Consider the following 26,951-nt stretch of genomic DNA (forward strand, 5'->3'; position numbering starts at 1 on the left):
AGAGGGGACTTAACCTAGATAAGGATAAAGCTCTTAGGGAGTTTATCTTTATCTCTTAAAGAGTCCAAAGTAAACATTGATATGAAGTTCATAGAAGTCATACTTCTAGTGGGACTTGGATTGAGTATATTATAAAAGAGAGGCACCCCCGTGGGTCTAAGGTATGCAATTTATGTTTTGAGTATTCAGTTTAGCACTTGATTATCTTTGAGAGATATACTGACTTGATCGTCGGAGTGCCCCCGGGTGGAAGAACCACCACCGGAGCTTTTTCTTTCTGTTACAGGTTGCTAAAGCCATCTATTCTGCCTGTGCTCTCCAGCTGATCACTAAACGGGCAGTGTGGTCAGATTTTCACCCACACAATTTGGCGCCCTCTGTGGGAACGAAGGAAGAATAGATGGCCAGTAACGGACAGCAGGAAAATATTGGGGATGACGTTCCCACTGGGAGTGGCAGACCAATTGACCTTGACATTGAAGGAGACAACCACAATGCAGAAGCCCGTGACCAGGGTCACAGAGAGAACGACGTCATCCCGGAAGGCGACACGTCAAAAAGAACAAACCAAGGAAAGTACTACAATGAAGATAACCTCCAGGTATGGAGGGACAGGTGCCTACGGAGGGATGAGGAAGTAAAAGAATTGGCGAACAAATTGACAGACCTTCAGTCAGTCGTCAACTTCATGATGCAGAATAATGTTATGCAACCACCATACCCGCTGCAAGATACGCCGATGCCAGCAACCAACACCCAAAAGGGCGGAAGAAAAACAATCCCCGAGGTCCCTCAGCATACCAGGAGCGGAAGGCATTCTCACCGGCCTTCCAGGGAAGTCGGACGGGAAAAGCCGAGGCAAGAAGAGTCCCGAAGGACGCACCACATGAAGAATCCAGAGCCCAAAGAACATCGACATGTTCAGGGGCAAGTACTCCACTTTGACGAAACCCATGAAGAAAGATCCAAACGGACCCACCACGAGGCCGAAAGCAGTGTACCAAAAAGACTAAAATCCAAAGACAGCCGAGCTCCAGGGAGGAGCAAAGAAGACCTGAGGGACTACCTCAAAAGGAGGCAGCAGAATGCTGAAGCCGAGGTAAACTCCCCAGTAAAACCGAAGACAGCCTTTTCGATGGAACTGGACAAATTCGAACCACCCAAAAGATTCAGTATGCCGAGGTTTCAAATCTATGATGGTAAGTCAGATCCAAACTTTCATGTTGGGCTATACCTGAATTCAATGGCATTATATAGCGGAAACGAGCCGTTGCTCTGCAAAGTATTCCCCTCATCCTTTGGGGAAATTGCATCTGATTGGTTCCATAGTTACCAAAAGGAAGCATAAAGACATGGGAAGGCCTGGCCGAGATGTTTGTGGCCAGGTTCGTGACCAACAAGCTGCAACCCCTGAGGGTTGATGCTTCGATGGCTCTAAGAATCACCAAGGAAGAAGGCCTTAGGGCCTATGCGAAGAGGTACTACGAGGTGTTCAATCGAATACCCGAATGCAACCAGGAAGTAGCAGTCGTGTCTTTCAAGAACGGCCTGAGAGATGACTGCCCACTACGGAAGTCTTTGGCAAAAACATTGCCAAAAAGCATGGAAGAACTCATGGCAAGAATTGAGAAATACGCCAGGGCCGAAGAAGATACATCGGGAAACAAAGAGGTAAAGCAAGAAAAGGGAAACGGCTCGCCAAAGCGAGGTCGAGTCAACAATGGGCCGACCAAACAAGAAACAGAATTAAGAAATAAACAAGCGGTAACGACGGTATTCCGGATCCCAATACATAAAGTCTTAGATCAGATTCGAAATCAACCTTATTTTAGGGCTCCGGCAAGAGCACCAGGGGAATTCATGGGAAGGAACGTTGGTAGACGTTGTGCCTACCACAATGAAGAAGGGCACCCAACTCAAGGCTGCAGAGCCTTGAAAGCACACTTGGAGGACCTGGTAAGACAAGGCCTTCTGAGGGACCTGGTCGATGAGGCCAGGACAAGGGAAGAACAGGCAAGGTTGCCTCAAGCACCAGCAGCACCGTCTCCCCCAGCACAACTACCACAAGCAGGAGGACCGAGGGTGGTTAATGTGATCCACTCAAGGGTTAACGAAAACGAAGTCAGAGGAGAAACCCAGAGGGTAAGACATTTGCAGCAAATCTACCAAGTCGGGGAGAAGAGACATCGGCCAGAAGAATGCCAAGGCCCGATGATAGCCTTTACTGAAGCCGACCTGGAATGGGTCCAATATCCGCATAATGATGCCTTGGTAGTATCCCTCCAGGTTGGGGAATGCCAAGTAAAACGCATCCTAATAGATCAAGGCAGCTCCTGTGACATCATGTATGTCAGATGTTACAAAGAGCTGGGCCTTCACCCTGATGACTTAGAACAATCCAGCGGCCCGATGGTCAGCTTTAATGGAACGCCGACATGGCCACTGGGCGCAACAAGCTTGGAGGTACAAGCCGGCACTAAGAAGATCCAGACGGAATTTCTGGTAATTGACACACCCTCACCATACAACATCATCTTGGGAAGGCCGTGGTTGCATGCAATGGGGGCAGTTCCCTCAACGTTGCATCAACTACTGCGGTTCCCAACAGTGCATGGAATTGAAGAAGTCAGAGGGGATCAACTACAAGCAAAAAATTGCTCCATGGCAGCAATAAAGTCCACCTGTAGTATACAGGAGCCAAAGAAAGCAGAAGTTGAAGATGAGGACATGGAAGTCCTAGAAGACGTCGGGAAGGAACCAGCCGAAAAGAGCGAAGAGGCGCTAAAAAAAGTTTTCGTCCAAGAGGACGACGAAGAGCGTTTCTTTCTTCTCGGCTCAGGATTAAGTAAAGAAGAAGAGAAAGAACTGGAAGATTTTTTAAGGGCAAACATAGAGGTGTTCGCCTGGACACCTTATGAAATGCCAGGCATCGACCCCGAGGTCACTTGCCACAGACTGAATGTCGACAGATCGGCAAAACCTGTGATTCAACGAGCCAGAAGACCGACGTTGATGTACGTCGAAGCAGTAGAAGAAGAGGTAGACAGACTCCTGGAGGCCAGGGCCATCCGAGAAGTTCAGTACCCAACATGGCTGTCCAACACAGTAGTAGTAAAAAAGAAGAATGGCAAATGGAGGGTTTGTGTAGACTTTACCAGCCTCAACAAAGCCTGTCCCAAAGACAGCTTTCCCCTACCAAAGATCGACCAACTGGTAGATGCTACTTCAGGACATGAAAGGATGAGTTTTCTAGATGCATACAGAGGGTACCACCAGATTGCCATGTACCCTCCAGACGAGGAGAAGACCGCGTTCATCACCCCTAAAGGCTTGTACTGTTACAAGGTAATGCCTTTTGGGTTGAAAAACGCAGGAGCAACCTATCAGAGGTTAGTAACAAAGATGTTTAAGCACCTAATTGGTAAAACAGTAGAAGTTTACATCGATGACATGGTCGTAAAGACCAAGGAATCAAAAGGTCATCTTGCCAACCTAAAAGAGGTCTTCGACATACTCAAAAGATATCGGCTCCGACTCAACGCCTCGAAGTGCGCCTTCGGAGTTGGATCGGGCAAATTTTTAGGGTATCTGGTAACAAGAAAGGGCATTGAGGCCAGCCCAGACCAAATCAAGGCCATCCTAGAACTACAAAGCCCGACATCGGCAAAGCAAGTTCAAATGCTTACTGGAAGGGCCGCAGCCCTAAACAGATTCATCAGCAGAAGCTCAGATAAGTGTAGACCCTTCTTTAACCTGGTGAAAAAAGCCACAGAGTTCCTATGGACAGAAGAATGTGAAGATGCCTTAACCGACCTAAAAAAGTACTTGACCTCAACTCCGGTTCTTTCCAACCCAGTTCCAGGAGAGGAGTTATTTTTGTACTTAGCAGTCTCAGAACACGCAGTCAGTGCAGCACTAATCCGAGAGGAAAAAGGGGAGCAAAAGGCTGTCTATTATGTAAGTAAAACTCTGGCCGACGCAGAAACAAGATACCTACCACTGGAAAAATTAATGCTGGCCTTAGTAATGGCTTCAAAGAAATTGAGCTATTACTTTCAAGCACACAAGATTGTGGTCCTAACAGAACACCCACTAAAGTCCTTGTTGCAACAAGGAGACTTAACAAGAAGGATAGCAAAATGGGCAGTAACCCTGGGCCAGTTTGACCTGGAGTTTAGGCCGAGAATAGCAATAAAGGGCCAAGTTTTGGCCGACTTCGTCGCAGAACTCACACCTGAAGCCATCGCACATCGGGCTCCGTCGAGCCAAGATGAGCATTATCCCAACAAGCAAAAAGAATCCCAGCCAAAGAATAAAAAGCAAGAGAAAGAGAAGCTCAGACCCTGCAGCATCTACATCGGCGATTCATTCAGACTATTTGTCGATGGAAGTTCAAACCGCCAGGGAGCAGGGGCAGGAGTACTGCTGATATCTCCAGATGGAGAAATAGTAGAACAGTCCATTCGTTTGGGATTCAAAGCCTCAAACAATGAAGCAGAATATGAAGCATTAATCGCAAGGCTAAAGCTGGCAGCAACAGCAGAAGCAGATGAGGTAATTGTTTTTTGTGATTCACAACTCATTGTTAACCAGTCAACAGGAGAATTTGCAGCCAGGGACGAAAGAATGTCGGCATATGCAAAGGAAGTCATTAGACTGGCAGCCCTATTTCAGAACTGCAGATTACTCTAAGTTGGTCGAGATGACAACACCCACGCCGACGCGTTGGCTAACCTGGCCAGTTCAATTCAAACTGGAAAAACAAGGACAATTATGATCGACTACATGTCGGCCCCATGCATAGATAAACAGAGCACCGAACAAGAAGCAATGTGCGTGGACTTGGGACCAAGCTGGATGGATGCAATCATTGCATTCCTAAAAGAGGGGAAGCTGCCAGAAGACCATAAGGAAGCACATAAAATTAGACTGAAGTCGGCCAGATACAGTCTAACAGCAGAAGGCCATCTCTACAGGAGGTCCTTCACGGGACCGCTCTTAAGGTGCGTACATCCTTTGCAGGTTGAAGATTTTCTCTACGAAATTCATGAAGGAATCTGTGGAAGCCATACTGGGGGCAGATCATTAGCCCACAGGGCAATTACCCAGGGGCATTGGTGGCCCTACATGCAAAAGGATGCCGAAGCCTATGTAAAGAAGTGTGAACAATGCCAAAGGTTTGCACCTTTGATACATCAGCCAGCTGCTGACCTGAATCCAGTATCCAGCCCTTGGCCGTTTGCCCAATGGGGCATGGATCTGGTTGGACAACTTCCCCAGGAAACTGGGCAGAGAAAATACTTGCTGGTAGTAACAGACTACTTTACAAAATGGATAGAGGCAGAACCTCTTGCAAAAATCCGAGATGTGGACGTCAAGAATTTCATATGGAGAAACATCATCACCAGATTTGGGATTCCAAGAGCAATAGTTGCCGACAACGGAACACAGTTTGACAGCAAGCTCATCAAGAACTTTTGTGCAAAATTCAAGATCAAGAATTATTTCTCAACACCAAGTTTTCCTCAAAACAATGGGCAAGCAGAGGCATCCAACAAAGTAATCCTGGACGGAATAAAGAAGAGGCTGCAGGTAGCAAAAGGAAAGTGGGTAGACGAGTTGCCCAACGTACTTTGGGCATATCGGACTACACCGAGAAGATCAACAGGAGAATCCCTCTTTGCCATGGCTTATGGCACAGAAGCAGTCATCCTATTGGAAATCGGCATCCCAGGGATCAGAACCCAGGGAGTAGAAAATGGCACCAATGACATACTCTTAGCCCGAGATCTGGATTTGTTGGAAGAACGAAGAGAGAAAGCTGCAATTCAGCTTGCAGTATACCAGCAACAGCTTGCCAGAACTTACAACAAGAAGGTTAATCCAAGAGATTTTCAAGTCGGCGACCTAGTACTAAGGAAAGTCGTCGGGAACAAGAAGGATCCCAGGGAAGGCAAGCTTGGCCCAAACTGGGAAGGACCCTACAGAATTACTTCAGTATTAGGCAATGGAGCTTATCGGCTTGAAGATAATGAGGGCAAAGCACTACCCAGACCTTGGAATACTTGTAATTTGAAATATTTCTATCATTAAGATGTGCATCATTTTTTGACCGACGTCATCAATAAAGCCTTTTCAGAATTCTTTCAACACATATGATTGATAAAGTTATGCATTGTTATTTATTGAAAACGTAATTAATGTGAACCCAAGTCAAACTCAAGTTCACATTGGGGGCAAAGAATAAACCGAGATTATTCCTTAATTCACTTGTTGAAATTTGTAGCAATTTACAAGTTGGAATTAAGCTGATTCCTTATCTTCATTTGTTGAAATTTGTAGCAATTTACAAGTTGAAGTTAAGCCGAGATTATTCCTTAATTCACTTGTTGAAATTTGTAGCAATTTACAAGTTGGAATTAAGCTGATTCCTTATCTTCACTTGTTGAAATTTGTAGCAATTTACAAGTTGAAGTTAAGCCGAGGTTATTCCTTAATTCACTTGTTGAAATTTGTAGCAATTTACAAGTTGGAATTAAGCTGATTCCTTATCTTCACTTGTTGAAATTTGTAGCAATTTACAAGTTGAAGTTAAGCCGAGGTTATTGCTTAAGTTCTCATAGCAATATGTGGGTTGCTTAACCCTAAGGAAAATACTTAACACTTGTTGAAATTTGTAGCAATTTATAAGTTTATGTTAAGCCGACATATGATCACCCGCTGAGGTATACAGAAATTTACAGGTTGAAATAAAGGCTAAGTATATTGTTTACTACTTATTGAAATTTGTAGCAATTTACAAGTAGGATAGATCGAGATTACTGTTTGAAACTTACTCGAGAAGAAACTTGCAAAGTTTACATTCAGAAATACTTGTTTTATACTTGTTAAAATTTATGAAAAAGTTTGCAGGTCAGTATCTTGCCGAAGTAAAAGTTTTGTAGTTATACCCGAGGTATGAAACCCCGAGAAGATTGCACAAAGGGAGCAACATGAAGAAGCATGCAAAAAAAAAAAAAAAAATTTTTCTAAGTACAAGACTATGCAGAAGCAGTCAACAGAACATCACAAGATTAAAACATCCAAAGGAAGAACAGTTGCAGTTACATATTGAAAAAGCCACGTTGGCCATAAGAAGGAGTTTTGCATTATCCAGAAATTAAAAGAGTACAAAATGCAAAAAACAGAAAAAGAAGGAAAAAGGTACAAAAGACATTTTTTCAAGATTCTTCAGTATTAGCCGCTGCTAGGACTGGGACCTCGGACGATTCTGGTGGAACCTCCTCGGCAACCCTTTCTGCTTCAATCTCAGCATCAATCTTAGCCAGCGTATTATCCACATTTCTTTCGGCCAAAAGAAGGTCGGATGATAGTTGCCCGATGGCAATCTCCTTAGGTGCCTCCCCAACCTCATCACCCTCCTCATCCAGGGTTAGATCCATAACTTGCTCAGCAGGAGGAAGGGACTTGGCTTCAACAGCATCCTTGGGTCTCCTCACCAAGGCTTCATCTTCATTTTTTTCTCCATCCTCATCCTCGACATCGGCCTCAGTCTCTGATTCGTTTTCAGCCTGACTTGGAGGAGGAAATGGTAAGGGGATGGCATCAGCATTCCGAAGGGGCAAGTCAACAGGGAGATCAAGCTTCTTTATCAGGGACATCCAACCAAGGGAAAATCCCCTGTTACACGCCTGCCTGACTTGAAGCTTATAATCTTCTGCGACGTCGGCCATACCTTGGGCATAGGCCTTTTCATCGGCCTCTTTGACTTCGGCCTCCTTGGTGGCCAGAGCTTGCTGGAGTTCTTTCTCCGCTTGGGCCCTCTTAGCCTCGGCCTCTCTTTTCTCAGCTTCAGCAACTTTTTTAACGGCCTCAGCGGATTCGGCCTTCTCAAGAGCTAAAGTTTGGGCTTTAGTGGCTGCCTCGGCCTGATCCTCCAGTTTTTTCATTTTTGATTCAAGAGACTCTATCTCCCTCTTCAGAGAGGACGCCTCCCTCTTCATATCAACCAATCTTTGACGATTTTCAAAGGATTGCATTGAAAATGAATGGGCGTGTTGGATAGTCTGAAAGAAAACAGAAGTGTCAGAAAATTTTCTCAGTAAGAAACAGAAGGAAAAAACACAAATGCAAACAGAAATGCTTACCTGAACAGAATGTTGGAGCATGAGAGCATAATTCTCATACTCACTAAGCTTAGCATTTCGCTCCAAATCATTTGAAAGCAGAAGAGCAGTGCTGAGGGCGACACCAACGTTAATATCGTCGGCACTTTCACTGGCCATGATAGGCCTATCCTCCAGAGTTAGTTCAGGAGCCCATGGAACATCGGGCTTCTTTGACGCCGAGGTCGTCGCAGACGATGACCTTGGCCTCTTTGATTGTGTAGACCCTGAGGGTTGGCCCTCAGCTGACCTCTTGGTGGAAGCAGAGGTTGATTTTCTGCTTTCTGCCAGCTTAGAAATAGGCAAAGCATCCTCAGCTTCGGCATTTGTAGCCTTGGCCTTGGGCTGAGCCTTTTTAACTCTCTTTGGCTTTGGTGGGAGCATTGATTGCGTTGGCGCAGCTTCAGCGTCAGTTGGAAGGTCGGCGAGAAGGTCTTGAACGACAGGCCTTGGACGAACCATCTCGGCAGTCTTTATAAGCCTTCGTTGACGTTTACGTTCTGGAATTGGTATTAAGTAGGGGGCCGAAGTTGATGGAAGATCCGCTGGGTCAGATGTGGACTCTTGATCTGTTCGGGATGTAGAAGCAGTTAAAGTTGTAGCCGTGGGTGGAGAAAGGCTCTTCTTCCTTTTTCTTGGGACGTCGGGTAAAGTAGATTTATATGTAGGGATGAAGTTTAGTAACAGTGGGGCTTTTCGTTTATGGATTGGAAGGTTAAGGAGTGTTTTCAGATCTGTTCCTGGGAAGAAGGATTGACGAAAATTTTTCGGTGGCTGATGAAGATCTGCAGGACAAAGAAACAGACGTCAGAAACAAAAAGTATTAAAGACTTAAATAAAAACAACTAAGTGTTGACTCAGGGCTCTTACTCTTGCCCTCTGTAATTGTTCGAGGAAGAGGGTAGAGGTGGACATCTTCATCTGGGCCAAATTCCCAATTTCCAGAAGCAATGACAAAATCATCTCCAGCCCCCTTGTTGGAGTCTGGGAGGTCGGCTACAATTTTGTACTGAGTAGATCTCGGCTTAAGGTAATAGACAAAACCCCTATCCTTCAGGTCGAGAGGGCACATGGTATAACAATATTGAAGGTCGGCTAGGGTGATTCTGAGGTTTTCTTGCCTAGCTAGGGCTATGATACCGTTAATCACCCTATAGGAATTGATAGTAAGTTGCATGGGGTTCAGCTTGTAGAAATGAAGAACTTCGCGAAACAGGGGATCAAGTGGAAGCCGAAGCCCACATTCGGTGAAAGCTACTATAGGAAAAGGCATTGTATGATCTGTGGGCATGATAGTGTCGCTATCCCCAGCTAGCTTAAGGTGAACATCGGCTGGGATAGAGAATTCCTGCCTAAAGTATTCTAGTTTTGTTGGGGTATTTACTCTATGCCTCCACATACCCATCACGTCAACTTAACAAAAGAAGAATGTGTTTCAGAAGATGGGCGTTTAGAGAAGGGTTGCAAGAACCTCGGCAAAGAACTAGGAATGGACTGATAAGGCTTGTTTCAGTTTTCCCTAAAAAATTGAAGGTTCTACACACAAATCCCAAGCTAAGGAACTATAAAGAACAAAATCGAAGGCACAGATCTGGGACAGATGCGAAAAATAGAAAATAGAGACATAGTTTCAGAATCAAGAACAGTGGCAAGAAAAATGGTAAAATAGTACAAAAGTTCAAGATATAGCCACAATCCAGGATACAAGTAAATCCAAGGCTTCGAACAAAAGCAACAATGACAACAGACAGATGAAAGCTCATGAAAAAAAATTTTAGAGTGAAAGGAAAGAATCTTACCAGAACAAATGAAGCCGAGGCAATGTTCGCCGAACCCAGAAATCGGTCGCAACAGTGGAGAAAGCTTCGCAAGAATGGGAGATTAAGAACAGTTCCAGAAGGGAGATCGAAGCAATGGCAGACCCGAAGAGGAAAGAGCTTTCAGAGAGAGAAAGAGCAAGAAATCAGAATGAAAAAGTGAAGGAAAAATAGAGGCAAAGAAGAGTTTTGTTAAAAATTTGAAACGGCGGCAAAATTAGGGCAATTATTACGCCTAGAGCAACGCACGCGTCAAACGGCGCAGACGAATGACAGACAGCTTTCAGGCGCGTCACCGACACGCTCCAATGAAGACAAAACACGTGAAGGGAACAGTCAGATATGCATGACAGTTCATGCGTGTAAAAAGTACGATTGAAACCTTGTTCTCCGAAGAGAACACATCGGCTGAAAGTGGATTATCTCGGCTAAAACAATTTTTGAGTCATTACTCAGAAAAGGAATATCGAAATATCGGTATAGGTTCCATCACCTCAGAGCGCCGAGGTAATAGAACCTAGGGGGCAGTTGTGAGGATATATTTTCTGAATACCAACACGTGGCATGGTGACGCCGACGTGTCAGCCGAGGTGCCACGTGTCCTGGTAGTTACGCCGAGGTGATCTCGGAGTTGCCGAGGTTATCTCCAAAGATATCGAAATCCGAGATAGGCGGATAGGGAACAAGAGTCCTAAGACGAAGAGGGGACTTAACCTAGATAAGGATAAAGCTCTTAGGGAGTTTATCTTTATCTCTTAAAGAGTCCAAAGTAAACATTGATATGAAGTTCATAGAAGTCATACTTCTAGTGGGACTTGGATTGAGTATATTATAAAAGAGAGGCACCCCCGTGGGTCTAAGGTATGCAATTTATGTTTTGAATATTCAGTTTAGCACTTGATTATCTTTGAGAGATATACTGACTTGATCGTCGGAGTGCCCCCGGGTGGAAGAACCACCGCCGGAGCTTTTTCTTTCTGTTACAGGTTGCTAAAGCCATCTATTCTGCCTGTGCTCTCCAGCTGATCACTAAACGGCAGTGTGGTCAGATTTTCACCCACACAATAAATTTGAATATTACCGCATATATATTCCCCACACTTGTAAACATTTATTAAGATGCTCTTAGAGCATTTTTTTAGTGTAATTTTTTTCAAAAAATTACAAAAAAAAAAAAAAAATCAAGATTTGACCCTCCTAAAAAAAATTTTTTTTGTTTGGTTATTCTTGCGAAAATGAATAGAGACACAAGTGTTTTCATTCATTTACTATTTTTTTTCTCTCTTTTAAATTCAAAATTCAAACATAATATAAATGAAATGAAATAGCTAAATTGCTTTTGCACCAGCAAGAGTTGGTAAGCCTTTGTTTTACACCAGCTGAAGCTGCCTAAGCAATAAAGCAACGCCCAATTAGTACACATTAATGTGTGTTTGGGAGGGGAAAGATTGAGTACACACCTAACCTTTAGCATAATGCACAAAGTGGTGGCCCCAAGACTTGAAACCATAACCTTAAGGTTATTAGGCCAAGTCTTAACCATTGAACCAATGGCCCCTCCAATCGAAGAAAATAAAATCGAAGAAAATAAATAAATAACTAAAAGGAGGTAAAAAAAATATAAAATAAAAACCTACACAACTGAACTCAATTAGTTTGTCTCAATTACTTAACCGGACACAATCTTATCATTTTCTGGGAACATGATCGCTATATACAAGTCCATCGGATGCATTGCCACAAACCCTTAATACTAAAAGAAATTGTACATGTTTTCAAGATTTTTAGATTGCAAGTTTTTCATATTCAACTCAATGAAAACTCAACAAATGCATGTTGGAAATGGTAGAAAAATTCTGGGTAAAATCAGAATTTTTTCTCAAGTTTGGTCTATTTTTTAGGTGGGCCCCGAGTGTCGATTTACTCTGGTCAAAGTGGTAACGCGTTCTATGCCGCGTTGTGATTCACGTGGTATATTTGGTTGCTTAAAACCATTACCGAGTGAATGGGAAATTGAAGCCAAAGTGTGCTCCATGGAAATGGAGTTTTGGTGGAAATTCCTTAAGGTTGTAAATTGGCTTGTCCCACATTGATTTGGTGGGAAGTTTTTAAAGGGTTTATAAGGCTTGGGTGAGATACTTGGGGTGTGCCCCAAGGGGTACCCAAGTGTTTTAGAGGGGGAGGTTATGGGCAAAATGGGCTAGACCCATTGGACCCAAAAATCACCACGAGCGGGCCAGGCTGGGCTTGGGCGCGGGTGCATGGTGTGTGGTTGGGCTTCTAATCTTTTTGGGCCAAAAACATTTGAATTTAATTTTATTTTTTGGTAAAATAAAATCCAGAATTCAAATTAAACTGATTTGGATTTTCTGTACATCCAAACAGGGCCCTTCTCTTCAAACAGAAATAAACTAGTTTGGAATTAGCGCACACCCAAACAGGGCCCTTCCCGTTTTTGCTATCTGTTTGAATTGTTAACAGATTCAAATCTGTTTGAATTCAAAACCAACAGGTATCATACCTGTTCAATTTAAAAACCAAGAGTCACCTTTACATCTATAAATAGGACCACCCTCATTTGATGTTATTTATTCAGAAATTTCGTATTTCACCTCTGCTAATTATATTCTTCATCTTGCTGCATTTTATTTCTGAAAGAAAGAGTGTAAACACTTAGTGTGTTCGTAAGGCAAACAATTTGTAGTGCTGCTATTGTTTGTGGTAAGATCATTTTATCCTGGGAGATAGACGTCCAAATTCTGAAAGCACCGTGGAGAGGACGAATTTGTCTTAAGGACATAGTGTCAAACACTGGACTTGATCAGAAAATAATTCGAACAAATTAAATCAAGTAAGTTATTTAATTTATTTTCAGTGTTGTTTTTATTTATTAAAATCAGATTTAAATTTTGTTTTTGTAACAAAATAAAATCTGTTTTTAATTTTGTTTTTGTAACAAAATAAAATCTGTTTTTATTTATTTATTTTTATTTCGAGTTTGATTTTTGTAATCAAACAAATTCTCTCCTTTTCTTTATTTCTTTAAATTTTAATTGTTGTTGTGTACACAATAGAATTAAATATTTTAAATACAGTGAAGATTGTCCTACAATGCAATGATTAAAAAAAGGCCCCAGATTCACAATATATAAAAATAAAAAAAATAAAAAAAATCTCAATTCCATCCAAGGCTATGTTTACAGGAACTCTCATGTTAAAATGCAATGATATCTCGAATGAGTATTATTACATATATACTCCCCACACAGATAAAGAAAAGCCCACAGCTGACACAATTACATGAACTCATATTTCAAATTTAGTAACGTTTACGTTTTCAGTTTATATTTACAAAAATTTTATAAATTGATTTTTGTTTATTTTTAGAAAAACATAAACTACAAACGCGTTTGGTTTAGACAAAATATTTAAAAAAAAATTTAAAATATAAAAAGGAGTGAGAAATGGCAAGTGGTGGTGGGTGGTGGGTGGTGACGAGTGGTGGCGACGGAAGACGGTGGTGGAAAATGATGGCGGGTGGTGGTGGTGGAAGACGGTGGTGGAAAATGATGGCGGGTGGTGGTGGCGGAAGACGGTGGTGGAAAATGGTGGCAGGTGGTGGGGGATGGTGGCAGAAGACGGTGGTAGAAAGTGGTGGCAAGTGACGGATGGTGGCGGCGGAAGACGGTGGTGGAAAGTGGTGACGGGTGGGTGGATGGTGGTGACAGGTGGGTGGTGGTGGGTGGTGGTGGTGGTGGGTGGGTGGGTGACAGTGGCGGGTGGTGGTGGCGGTGGCGGGTGGTGGGTGGTGGTGGCAAGTGGGTGGTGGGTAGTGGTAGCGGGTGGGTAGCAGGTGGGTGGTGACTAGTGGTGGATGGTGGTGGCAGGTGGGTGATGAGTGGTGGTGGCGGGTAGGTGGCAGATGGTGGTGGCAGGCGGGTGAATGGTAGTGGCGGGTGGGTGGCAGGTGGGTGGTGGGTGGTGGTAGTGGTGGTGGCGGGTGGTGGTAGCGAGTGGGTGGCAGGTGGTGGCTGGTGGATGGCAGGTGGGTGGTGAGTGATGGTGGCAGGTGGTGGTGGGGGGTGGGTGGTGAGTGGTGGTGGCGGAAGACGGTGGTGGAAAATGGTGGCGGGTGGTGGCTAGTGTTGGGTGGTAAAAAAAAAAAACTAAAAACTCAAAACATAAACTCATTTTTTGAGTTTCCTTTTTTGGCCAAATTTATAAACTGAGACAACTGATTTATAAATCAAAAATTTACCAAACAAGTTTTTATTTGAGTTTTTAAAATTTTTGTAAATATAAACTGAAAACGTAAGTGTTACCAAACGCCACCTAAATGTTTCTGATACCACAATATAGATTGCCATCACTTTATATAATAATCATAGGATCCACCTTCACCTTCAATGTTCCACGAGCATCGTGGACGGGTCTGGAGCTCCCAGTTCTTTTACTAATAGCATGGCTCAGCAAGTGAAGCAGTTTGGTTGATCGGTAGAAATTTAGTTTGATTTGTATTTAGTCGCTTGCTCTCCCTTGCCATTTTGCAAACAGCTACAGCTGACAACACTACAAAAAATTACACTTTTAGCGACTAAATTTTTAGTCGCCACAGGTCAAGTTTTAGTTGTCGAAAGTTTTTAGTGACTAAATTTTTTGGTCACCAGATTGGTCATTGACTAATTGACGAGAAAGGTATTAGTCGCCAAAAGTCATCAATTGGCGACAAAACATTTAGTTACCAAAAATTTTGAAATAAAATTAATTTTAGTTTTCAGCGACTGAAACTTTTAGTCATGGATAAGTTTTAGTCACAATATTACTACATTTAGGGACCAAAGAATTTATTTGCAAAATTTTTTTTTTTTCATTTTATTTTATCTTTTGCTACTAACTATTTAGTCGCCAAAAAAAATTATTTTTCATCTTTTTTTTTTTTAAGCTACTAAACTATTTAGTCGCCTAAAGTCTCATTTATTTTTGGTTACTAAATATTTAGTCACCAAAAAAAATTATTTTCATCTTATTTTTTTTAGCTACTAAACTATTTAGTCGCTTAAAGTCTCATATATTTTTGGCTACTAAATTTTTAGTCGCCAAAAATCTTTGGCTTCTTTCTAGCTACCAAATATTTAGTTGCTAAAAATATTGATTTCCTTTTTGGCTACCAATTGGTTAGTCGCCAATAAGTTCACTTTTTATTTTATTTTATTTATTTTATAGCTACTAAATGTTTAGTCACCAAAAACCTTATTTAGTGTTTTTTTATTATTATTAATTTCTGCACAATCTGTATTTATTTCGTGCAACTTGCAACCTGTATATAAACAAAACAATACATGTACCTGTTTTTATTTCACTTTCAACCATCCAAAAATTTGGTCTTTTAACGTCAAATTCCTTATATACAAACTAAATATAATCCAACCTAAAATCACTACAAGAAATTTCACTTTTGGCGCTAAAATTTTAGTCGGCAATTACTTTTGGTGGCTAATATATTTGGTCGCCAATAGTTCGTCGGGAAGACAATCGGCGACTCAAATTTTTTTGGTAGCCAAAAGTAACCTATCGGCGACTAAAACTTTAGTCGCCATATATTTTTTAAAAATAATTAAATATATATTTTTTACTTTTAGTGGCTAAATTATTTAGTAGCCAATTGAGCATTTATGTTTGGCGACTAACTATTTGGTAGCCAAAAGTTTCACTTTTTGAGAATTGGCGACTAAAAATTTAATAGCCAAAAGTTTCACTTTTTACAATTGGCAACTAAAAATTTAGTAGTCAAAAGTTTCACTTTTTACAATTGGCAACTAAAAATTTAGTAGCCAAAAGTTTCACTTTTTGACAATTGGTGACTAAAATTTTAATAGCCAAAAGCCAACCTTTGATATTTGTTTAGTCGCCAAAAGGTCTCATTTAGTTTTTATAATTTGTTCTGTAATATTTTTTGCGCCATTTGGAACTTGTGCATATATAAAATTATTTATCCATTCATTCATTCAGTCAATTCTCAACCATTCAATAAAAATATTTCTCCACAACATGTAGCATTCAATTTTCAACCATATACAAAACTTAACTATTAACCGTACATATCAAAGAAAATAAGAATCCATAAACATGGCAATAGATGAACATATTTATTTTGGCTATCTGAATATCTTTAATTACCTTTTTTTTTTTTTTGATGAGTGAATAATTGCACTTCAGATGGACAACTAACTATAAGTAATTTGTATAATTGCTTTGGTAAAGATTGTCTGAAAAAGATGAACATATTTATTTTGGTTAAACATAATACCACCAGCAGCATACAGGTAAGCCAGAATAAACCATGCAAACACAAACAACAAAAGAGTTATATTTACAAATGAAGCATTTCAAACAAAATATTTGACAGACTTGATGGCATAAAAAGCAGAAAAAGAACAGTGTGCTCCATATTAACAATAAAATTATAAATTAAGAAGTATACGAAGTAGTCTAAATCTGTGCAACACATAAGCCAAAAGAAATGAACATCCATCCAAAAGGTTCTTTTCCTCCTTCAGAGAAAGAGATATCCCAATAATGGATGCATTCCAGATGATTTCAACTCTGCAAATAAGGTCATATACGGGGATAACACGGTGTCTACCTTATTATATTGAACAATGCTATACCTTATGATAAGAATGAAGTTGTGAAGTATAACTTAAACAATAAATCAACAGATAATCTGCTAACTTTGCAGCAATCCACCACATAGATCAATTGGATTGAACCTGATCAAATTAAATAAATGCTATCGGAAGAAAAAGGAATGTTGCATTGTACAAGTACAATATGCATAACAAAGCACTTGAGTGATAGAATGAAAAACTTGCACCACAGAAACCCATTGCCTTGCAATCGAAAAAACTATAATGTCCCTTGATTTACTAGAAGGCCACTACTGCAGTAGAACAACTTCAGTCAAGTACAGGAAAGAAACCTAAGTCCATGACTACAGTAGAATTTGTTGCATATAATTCAACAACATATAATAAAGCAGTAGAATTTGTCTTCACCATTTTTTTTGTTGGTAAGTAAATTATTGTCTTCTTGAGAACATCTCAACCTTATTTTCTTATTTGATTGAAAGTAAACAAACAATGACTCAACTAGAATTTATTTTTGCATTTAATCTATAAGAAAAACAATTCCAATGACTGGATTAAAAAAAAAATTCAGTCCAAGATTGAGTAGAAGTTGTAAAACAGAAAGGATGTGAGAAAGAGAAATCATAAAACATAGGGGACTAGAGACAGAGGCTGGCCATGGTTGGCTTCTTGCTCAACTAATTTTTTTAGTTATATGATATTTGGACTGCCCAATTCTGTTGACTTATGAGCAATTTTCATGGATTAAATTGGCTGTCTTATTCTGAATTGTGTATATATATGTTAACCCTTCTTCAGTGAAATTACCGTAATTCATTATGGCTGTTGCTTTTTGTGATGATAAACATTTTTCAAGATTGAAATGGCTAGAGTCTAACAGTATCTATTTTCAAAAAGTTTAATACTAACTAATACCAAACACATAGAAAAGCCAAGAAGAGAACGTCTTCAGTGTTGACCAGCTATTACATGAATCAAATCAACCACAATTTCAATAAAAACATTTCCAAAACTCAAGTTTAAAGCTTAAACAATACCAAGGTTTTTGCAATGTGTGATTTAGTAGAAAACAGACATACCATATAGTATAAGAAGTAACTGCCATCAACTATTTGTCAAATCTTAATTAAAGATTATATTTTAAGCTTAAGAAACTAACCAATTAGATGAATATTGCAATGCACTGCTCCCCATATTGATTACTAGAGTTAAAGGGTTTTAGGATAGAATCTTGTCAAATACTCAAGGATCTAAGTTAATCTTACCCTAAAGGGTGCTGCTGATCATCTCCCAAACCTCTTTCAATTATTGTTGTTGCTCCAAGATCAGTGTAACGCCCCAATTTCTCATACCCAAATGACAATACAATAATCATGGCCCCTTTAAAGGAAAAATCAATTATACAATCTCGCATTTGCATTCCATGATGTAAATAGTTTTCTCATGCGATAATACTTTAATCCGACATCAAGTAAAGAAACAAATAAATACCCCCAAGGGTTACAAATTTCCAAGGCTTAAGCACGGTTACACAACAACGGTTATTCAAACCCACACATACAAAGCCCTTGGCTTACAAATAGAATCACAGCAAATGAGAACCTTATGCTCTCAGCACACACATTTCCACGCCCTCAGTTAGGCGGATTCATCACGTCTTTTCCTGCACAAAAATCCCGTAGGGTGATTATAAAGTAGGAAATCTTTCACAAAGTATATACATTTTATACAAGTCTCAAGAGATGAATGCATATGCCATGCTATGCCTTTTTACAAATAATTCACATCTTCATCTTTTAAAGACTATCATGCTCAATGATGCCATGAAATTTTCCCATTATTCAAAGCTTAATAATTTAACTCAAGGGGCAATAAATACAACTCTGGTAATCCCTAGGTCTGTGTCTGCAAGTAGACTATGTAAGTACTACAAATTTGTCATTTTTACCAGTATCAACTGGAAGACTCGACACCTCTAATCTATCATTTTTACCAGTATTAACTGGAAGGCTTGACACCTCTGATCTCTACACTACCTTTCAAGACTTACCACCGTATTCACCCCAAAATAATTTCATGAAAACTTGTTTCTCAACATTCTTTACTCAATACAAAGTTTTCAAATCAAATTTCAAAGCTCTTCATTATCAATGAATTGATATGCCAATGTATCAATTAATGCAATGCAACATTTTATCCATTTTCAATTTTTCCACACAATATTCCCATTGTGATCAAAATTTCCATTTCTCCTTTCAATACAATTTCACAACATGAATAAATACATTTATTTCAATTCATCCAAGGGATAACATAACTCCCACATTTCAAGCAATCTCAATAATTCTCATATTCCGTGAAAATATCATTTATGTGTAAATAAATAGACAATTTTTCTAATATAATTTATTTTGGCACACAAAACAAATATAACATCTTCCAAAGATTTTCAACATCTTTCTAAAAACCCCCAAATTCTTAGGTTTCCTCACCAAAACCAACCATCTTCAAAGATTTGAGAAGAACTCACCAAAAAACATATTTATTTTACCAACATAGTTCAAAACCCTCTATTTCTATTTTAAAAGAAACAAGAAAGTAAACCCACCTCTAAAATCATTCATCTTCTTGAATCAACAAACCATTTTCCAAAAACAAATCAAATGATGATTTCAAAAATCATCTGGATCTTGCAAAAATATATATATAACTCGAAGAAAATCCCTACCTCAAGTTTTGAAGAAAAATTGAGATGAAACGCCAAAATTTACGGTGTCGAAACTCGATCTCCACCGCACACAACGAAGCCCTCGAGGTGATGACCAACTTTGGTGAAGAACTTAGGCCTAAATCCCAATGGATTTGGAGAAATCAAAGAAAGAAGGTGACTTCTAGAGAGAGAATATGAAGATCTCAAAATCTGGACAGTTTTAGAGAGAGAGAGTGCTGCAAAAATGATTCAAAATATCTGATTTACGAACTGATATAAACAAGCTCGCTTGAGCGAAGGAGTTGTCGCTCGAATGACCAGACACAACAAGTCTCCTTGCTCGAGCACAAGAAGCCTCGCTTGAGCGTAAAATACCAAGATTCAGAAGTTTTTTAGACGCACTCCTCGCTCGAGTGAGCGCAAGAAGCCTCGCTCAAACGAAGAGCCAAAATTCAGGACGACAAAAGTTTGGACGACTTGCAACTAACCAGTTCCAAACACTCCCAAGACATCCCAAAACTCGAACTCAAAGAGTGGAAGGAAGAAAAGACATAGATAATATTATCTAACCATGAAACCCAAGTCCAGAACACCACGAAGGACGGATCAAAAACTGAGCTTGCGTTAATCACATTTTCTATTCAAACACAATGCGGGAAAATTTGACAAAATTGAAACATTCAATATGACAAACAGCTCAACAAGTCAAAAATAGTTATAAATATTGGAACTTCTGAACACAGAACAATTGGCAACTGTACTCTTAATAAACATTCTGATAGATGACATCAACAAACTTAGCAATATGAGGCTGATGACCTATAAAACTTAACAACAAAGAATCTACAAGCAAATACAAGAGTACGATTGTGATCACGTAGAACCTAGGCATCAATGAACTACATTTAGTTGAACATCTTACAAAAAATAATTTGTGATCACGTAAGATTTAGGACTCCACAGGTCTCATCAGTAAGCCCTCCTGCAAAATTTCATGCACAATGTAGAATACCTAGAATTGGTTCAGTTCCAGTGCACATCCATAACGGCGATGGCAAGACCATAACGGTGATGGCAAGGCCATAACGGCGAAGGAGCTGCAAAACACAGAGAGAGAGAGGACGGCGTTGTAGAACTAGAGATAAGAGAGAGGATAGAGAGAGACAGAGAACTTTTGGTTTCAACGGAGAGAGAGAGAGAGAGAGTCTTATATATAGAGGGATATTTTGGTCATAAAACATAGCTTGCTCTCTTCATGGTGTGTGAACCTCACATCCTGTTAATTTGGATGGAAAAGCTAAATGTGCACTTTACTCCATCAACCACAGGGGGGTTATGTGGTGATATTCAAACGTCATGGGGTAATCCGCACATGGCCTAAACCATAAGGGGGTAAAGTGAAGTTTGCCCAATTTTTTTATTTATTTATTTTTTTTGTCACTGAAAATAAGTTTTTGGTGACTAAACTTTTGGTCACTAAAGACAAAAGAATAATTTTTTATTTTCTATTCGGCAATTAAATTTTTTTTTTGTTGCCAATTTTGGCATTTTTAGTGACTAATTTTTTTTAGATGCCAATAATCAATATACGCCGGCTAAAAAAACGTAGTAGCTAAATATTTTACTTTTGCCGACTAAAACAATTATTGGTCGCCAATTCCACAACTTTTGGCGACTAAATTGTTTTTAGTCGCCAATTTTGGTCGCCAAATGTGCATTTTGTTGTAGTGAATAATAATTCCATACAAACAGAGAATCATACAAAAACCATATCCTGCGTACACAAAAAAAGAAATATTCACTAGTAATCTATACCACACCAATAGTAATATGTTTCATGCCAAAAGGAATCTCCACCTCGGATCTAAAGCCTTGCATCTCCACCTCTCATTTTGTTACAACATTTGATCCATAATCGGAGGAAGAGAATTTTGGGCTGACCCCAAATCCTCTTAAATATCCCGTCTTCCAAGCACCTAGCTTGATATTTCCTCTTGTGTCATTGGTGTTCCATACTAGGAAGACTCGCCCCACACCCTCGCCTAAAATCTTCTTGTCATTGACAAATATAAATATACTAGTGAGATAAATTTACAAAACACTCCAACAAAGATTTAAAGGCTTCTCAAAGCCATCATATAAAAAGGAACACAACTCACCAGAAGAGCAATTTAAATATATGTTCCAAGGGATTGACATTCTTGGTAAGAAATCATCGTAGAAACATTAAGTTGATGTGGCATGATAGTACTATTGGAGCAACTAAATAAAATTTTATGGATGACATGTAGGTTCTAAAAAAATTTAGATGAAAGTAAACTAACAAGAGTGTAGGATTTTTCTAACCAATGATAGGGAAATGGCATATGGTAGTGGAAAGTAGAATCAAAACCAAAAAGAGCAAGAACAAAGACATATATAACATAGAAAAATCAGGAAAACTATCTGATCCACTAGATAAATTTAATCAATATTCAAAAACTGAACAACCAATTAAACAAAAGTTAGGAGTTGAAGGCACCTTCATAGATTTATACATAGAAAGGTAAGGTACTGCACTAAAAAGAACTAAAGAATATCATGGAAATGCGAAAAAAGCAAATGAAATTACGAGTCTTAAGACTTAGAAAACGGGGAATCAAAATAACAGAGGAACCAACAATTGTGAAAGCAAAGGAAATATAGTATGTACATAGACATAAACCAAGGCAAGCAATCATGTGTCTCACTTTTAATTTTTTTTATTTTACCATCCAATATGTTCCTAATGTCACCAAGGAAAAAAAAGCAAACCATAAAGTCAACCTTAAAAGGAAGGTTTCTGACAATAAGCTTCCATTTTTGAGTCTTGGAACCCTGACCACAAATTGAATTGAAAAACAATAATAATTAGACTCTTGAGCATAAATCATAAAGAATGAATGATCAAATAGCAAGCAAATGTTTTCACTGTCTGCTAAGGAATACTCTCAAATCACCTATAGCCGGAGCCTAGGTGATGGCGACAGTCCCCAAGTCAACTATTGCAGTTGTCTGATGCACAAGTTATGCATAGTAATATAGTAGAATAATACTATATGCACCAATGAGTATACTAACTAGAGTACAAATTCATGATGTGGTGTAATTTAAAAGGTTTTTGGTATTTGTAATTTACATAATGAGTGGGGTCAATAATAATATCATAATTAGTGTTGGTACACTAGTTAGTACACTAATTGGTGCATGTAGCACCACCAAATATAATATGTGTGCGTTCAGTTATCGCTAAAACATTAACTACAAACAAGCTTTAAAATATTCTGATATTGAAGAGAATGTAATTATAACAAACTAAAGAAGTACTAAATTTTCTTAGCAAACAATTACCAGACAAGAAAGAAAATGGGGAAGTGTTACGAGGAGATGGAAAACATCGAAAGGGAATTGGCAGCTAAACCTAGGGGACACATAATTTTGCCACAATGAGCAAAGCAATTTGCAACTCACATTCAAAGACCTATAAGAATACAACTTAATAACAATAAAGGAGGGAATCGGGTGTGGGAATGAAACTTTTACTTTGAAATTGCTTTGAACTGGACGGTTGGTTAGTGGATTCTCTTCCTTGCTATTTTCCTTCCAAGTGACCCTCTTAATATGCATTACCAATGTCAAAACAACAGATTGAAATAGCTTTTCTAGGAATCAAACGTTGTCCATCTTGTACCTATTTAATTAGTGTAAAGACATTAAAAAAACTTTTTATTCCCATTTGTTCCGCTCTTTAATTTAAACAGAGCATGACGTCATTAATTAGTTTGTTATTCTAATAAATCCTATATACATGAGACAGATGTGCAAATTTATTTTAAAACCAATGATCTTAACTATTCAAATGAATGAATAAACAGATTATATCATCCTATTTAACTCAAGCATTGACAATGAAGCAACTAGTCAAAACATTGAAATTATAAGAAATTTAGACATTGTGTTTGTTAGACATTGTGTTTGTTCACAAGACAAGAGATTGGGGGTATACACTACGTCGCAGGGATGTCCCCTAGGAGACGTCTCGAGTTTTATGCTAACACTAAACACATGTAAAGTGAGAAGGAAAAAGAAAAGAAAACAAAAACAAAAACTCAGCAAGCAGATAATAACATAACATACAAGAACCAACATTTTATTTCCCAAGGAAATCCCAAAAATCAGTTTAGCCTGGTTTCACAATTATATATCATGTCTTCAACGAATTTTTAACTATCCCTTTCTCCTTTTAGCTAAATTTTCAAAAACTTAGAACATCGAAACTGCCCACTTAAAACATCAACAAGCACCAAGGTCACAATATATGATCAATGCATTATTTCATATATTTTTGCAATAAATATTCCGTCCATGGCATACATGCAACACAAACTAATAAATGGAATCTCTTCTAGTTGGATGCTAAAATACCTCATTTTTCATTCAAAACAAGGGAGGAATATTATAATTACCTCTCCACCTAGTTGGCGTGCCCAAACAAATCCTCCACACATCTCTTTTTTGTGTAACATTGCAACACAATCACGAGCTGATTTGACACTTGTATAAAGTACAGATGAAGCATCCATTCTGCACCCATCTCGAGCAAGCCCTTGAACAATTTCATTATAGGAAATTTACGTAACATATGATGTTCAGAATTACACTGCTGCAATTGAAACACAAAATGCCCCAACCTCAAGGTACCATATTATCCAGCCCTTACCTTTGAAACCTTGAAAACCTAAGTTCTAGAACCTAAACCCCAACCTCAAGCACCTGAAATTCCTTGCTGCTAGAATTCCCAGAGTTTCTCTATAGCATAAAAATCCAGCAACCTCATAATTAAGCACTTCAGTTAGGAAAAACTACAAATATCTACCATGAAACATTTGCAAAGACCACTTCATTGCTTTTCATTTTCTGATCCATTGGAAGAAAGAACTTTGGCATGAAAATGATTATAGATACTTACTTAAATCATAAAGCACTTGCACACTGGATTAATAATATCAATTACCTAGCATCTCAAACAAACTCTCTAGTCAATCTCTAGTTATAATTTTTTTTTAATTATTACATCAGCTTATTGTGTCCCTTAGATAGTTGATTCTATCGGGAAGTGCATACCGGTTTAGTAAGGGACAACAATGGATTCTACAAGCTCTTGAAGTGGAGCTAGCTCCTTCTTGTCAATCAGTCCAAATTCCTGCATAAAAACAGTATAGAGAAATTTCTGAACAGTGTTACGATATGATAGTTACAAACATCGTCATATACAGGTAGCAAAACTGCACAACCAATTTCTAAATTGAAACTCAAACCAGTTTTTGGAAGGGAACAAAGAACATAAAATGAGTCTCAAGACTTGAAGCATACTTGCACAGGTAAACAATATGAAATACTTGAAGCTGGTATTTAGAACAAAGAACACAAAATGAGTATCAACACTTGAAGCATACTTACACAGGTAAACAATATGAAATGCTTGAAGCAGGTATTTAGATGGGCCTCCTCTTTAAGACTCACAATATTCTAGAAATGAGAGTGATAAATATGAACATAAACACGGAACAGGCGTTTGAATATAGTTTTCACAACTTCTCTGAAGTTGGGAGGAAAGGGGGCATCTACAAAATTTAGAATAAAGAATAAACATAAACTAGAGGGAACAGATACAAAACGAACCAGACAAAAAGCATAATCAATAATACAAAAATTAAACCCAAAGGTTCTTCGAGAAGATACTGTCTTTGACTTTTATAAAAAAAAAGATTAATAATAAATAAGGGAACAAATCAAAACCATATATTACCTATGAAGCATGGGTACTTCGAAAAACATGTCGTACCCGTACTGGATACTTACCGGTGTACCGTACCTCGTATGGTAATTCTGCATACGTACCGGGTACATGAAACACGTACCCAAGTTTTTTCTTCTTAATTTTTGGTGTACCCAGACTGTTACACAATAAAGAAGAGATATACTTTTATGCACAATAAGAGCTAGAAAGAGTATATTAATCTGCTGCTTTTATTGATAAACCAAACAGCCATTATATAGGCAAGTAAACAAACTGATAGTAGCAGGAAAAACAGGAACTACTAAAGCATGAAATTAGGAACTGTAGTGACTGCATAGCAGGCTCAACTTTCTCCTAAAACTAAGCCAAAGTAGGCCATGTACAGCAACTAACTAGGAACAGCAGTAAACAAACTTCCTAAAGACTAGGACAACTCCTTGATTTTTCTAACACAGACGTACCTAGTATATATTCAAGCCATATCATACCGCACCTTAGTTGAAATAATATTTTCCTTCTACTACACAGATAAAACTCATTTCACTAGACTTCTTCTTTATTTTTTGTTTTATGCTTAGCATGATTTTAAAATTAAACTATGGTTTGTAAGTTATTTAATATATTGACATTTAATTTTGATTTATACTTTTACTTTTGGCATTAAATGTTAATTATAGGTTGGATTTTAACAAATTAAACCATTTAATTAATTTTTGCATTAATCTAAATTAAAAATAAATATTTTTTTACAAGCGTATCAAGCCGTACCCGTATCCTATTTTTTTTGAATTTTACCGTATCGGCGTACCCGTATTGTACCAGTACCAGTACTCGTACCCGTACCCGTACCCGTGTTTCATAGTATATTACCAAGCCTTTGAGGAAATATGGATTCATCATCTAATTGAGATTCGATCCAGTCCATCAAATATTCAACATATTTTGGAGCTGAAACTTCAATTGGTTTCTTGATTTGTACCCCATCAGCCCATCTATACTCGTATCTATAAAGTTTTATCTACATGTAGTCAGGAACTGGCAAACTGTAAAATTATAGAACTATGCTGTGCTGGTAATCATTCCATTGACATGCTCAGCCCACGTTTGGCATAAGGATTTTTGGGGCTAAAAGGCTAAAATAGTCACAAAAAGACAAAATAAGTTAAAAAATCAATAAGATAAAATGTCACATCTAAACCATGATTTTATTTTTTTCTCACAAAAGTAAAAAAAAAAACTCATCATAAACGAAACTTTTTAGTCCAAGCTAAAATAACCAAAAAGCCAAAAAATCAACTCACATCCCAAACGAAACCTAAGTCATTCAAGCAATCCTGGAAAAGTCTAATAGGGTTTTCTTTGCTTGGGAACTAAGAACCAGGGACACAAATAAAGACACAAATACAACACTACTTAGACACACTAACAGAAATTTACCCCAAAAGAAATAGACATGACACGGCAACGAAAGCCTTCATTCTCAAAACAAAATGAAAAGTTTTCAAAGAAATTGACGAGCTAAAAAACTACAAAGGCTCCTTTGTTCAAATTCGAATACACTATTTTCTTACAATATTATTTAATAAATAAATATAATATCTATAAATTATCAAAAAATTAATCTATATTCTCATTGCATTGCAAATCAAATATACAAAATTGATCAAAAAGCAATTTAGTCTATACGTATTTTAAAATTTGTAAAAATTACAAGATGTACTTTGCGAAAGGGATCCAAAATTGGTAGAGAGCAGAGAAAACTATTACTTATTCTAATAGAAATGGGTCAATTAT

At 38.5% G+C, this 26,951-nt stretch overlaps 1 long non-coding RNA gene across 1 annotated transcript; it reads right to left on the bottom strand.

Moving 5' to 3' along the window:
* Positions 1-18,027: 18,027 nt before the first annotated feature.
* On the bottom strand, positions 18,028-25,098 carry LOC114264344 (uncharacterized). Its single transcript, XR_014349894.1, has 6 exons — positions 24,818-25,098; positions 24,482-24,560; positions 24,078-24,166; positions 23,824-23,963; positions 22,145-22,195; positions 18,028-18,292 (listed from the first exon to the last, which is right to left on the bottom strand). It is a non-coding gene; the product is annotated as an uncharacterized LOC114264344 (long non-coding RNA).
* Positions 25,099-26,951: the final 1,853 nt, after the last annotated feature.

Source organism: Camellia sinensis, chromosome 13, assembly GCF_055761805.1.
Source record: "Camellia sinensis isolate YWXY chromosome 13, ASM5576180v1, whole genome shotgun sequence".
Taxonomy (NCBI): Eukaryota; Viridiplantae; Streptophyta; class Magnoliopsida; order Ericales; family Theaceae; genus Camellia; species Camellia sinensis.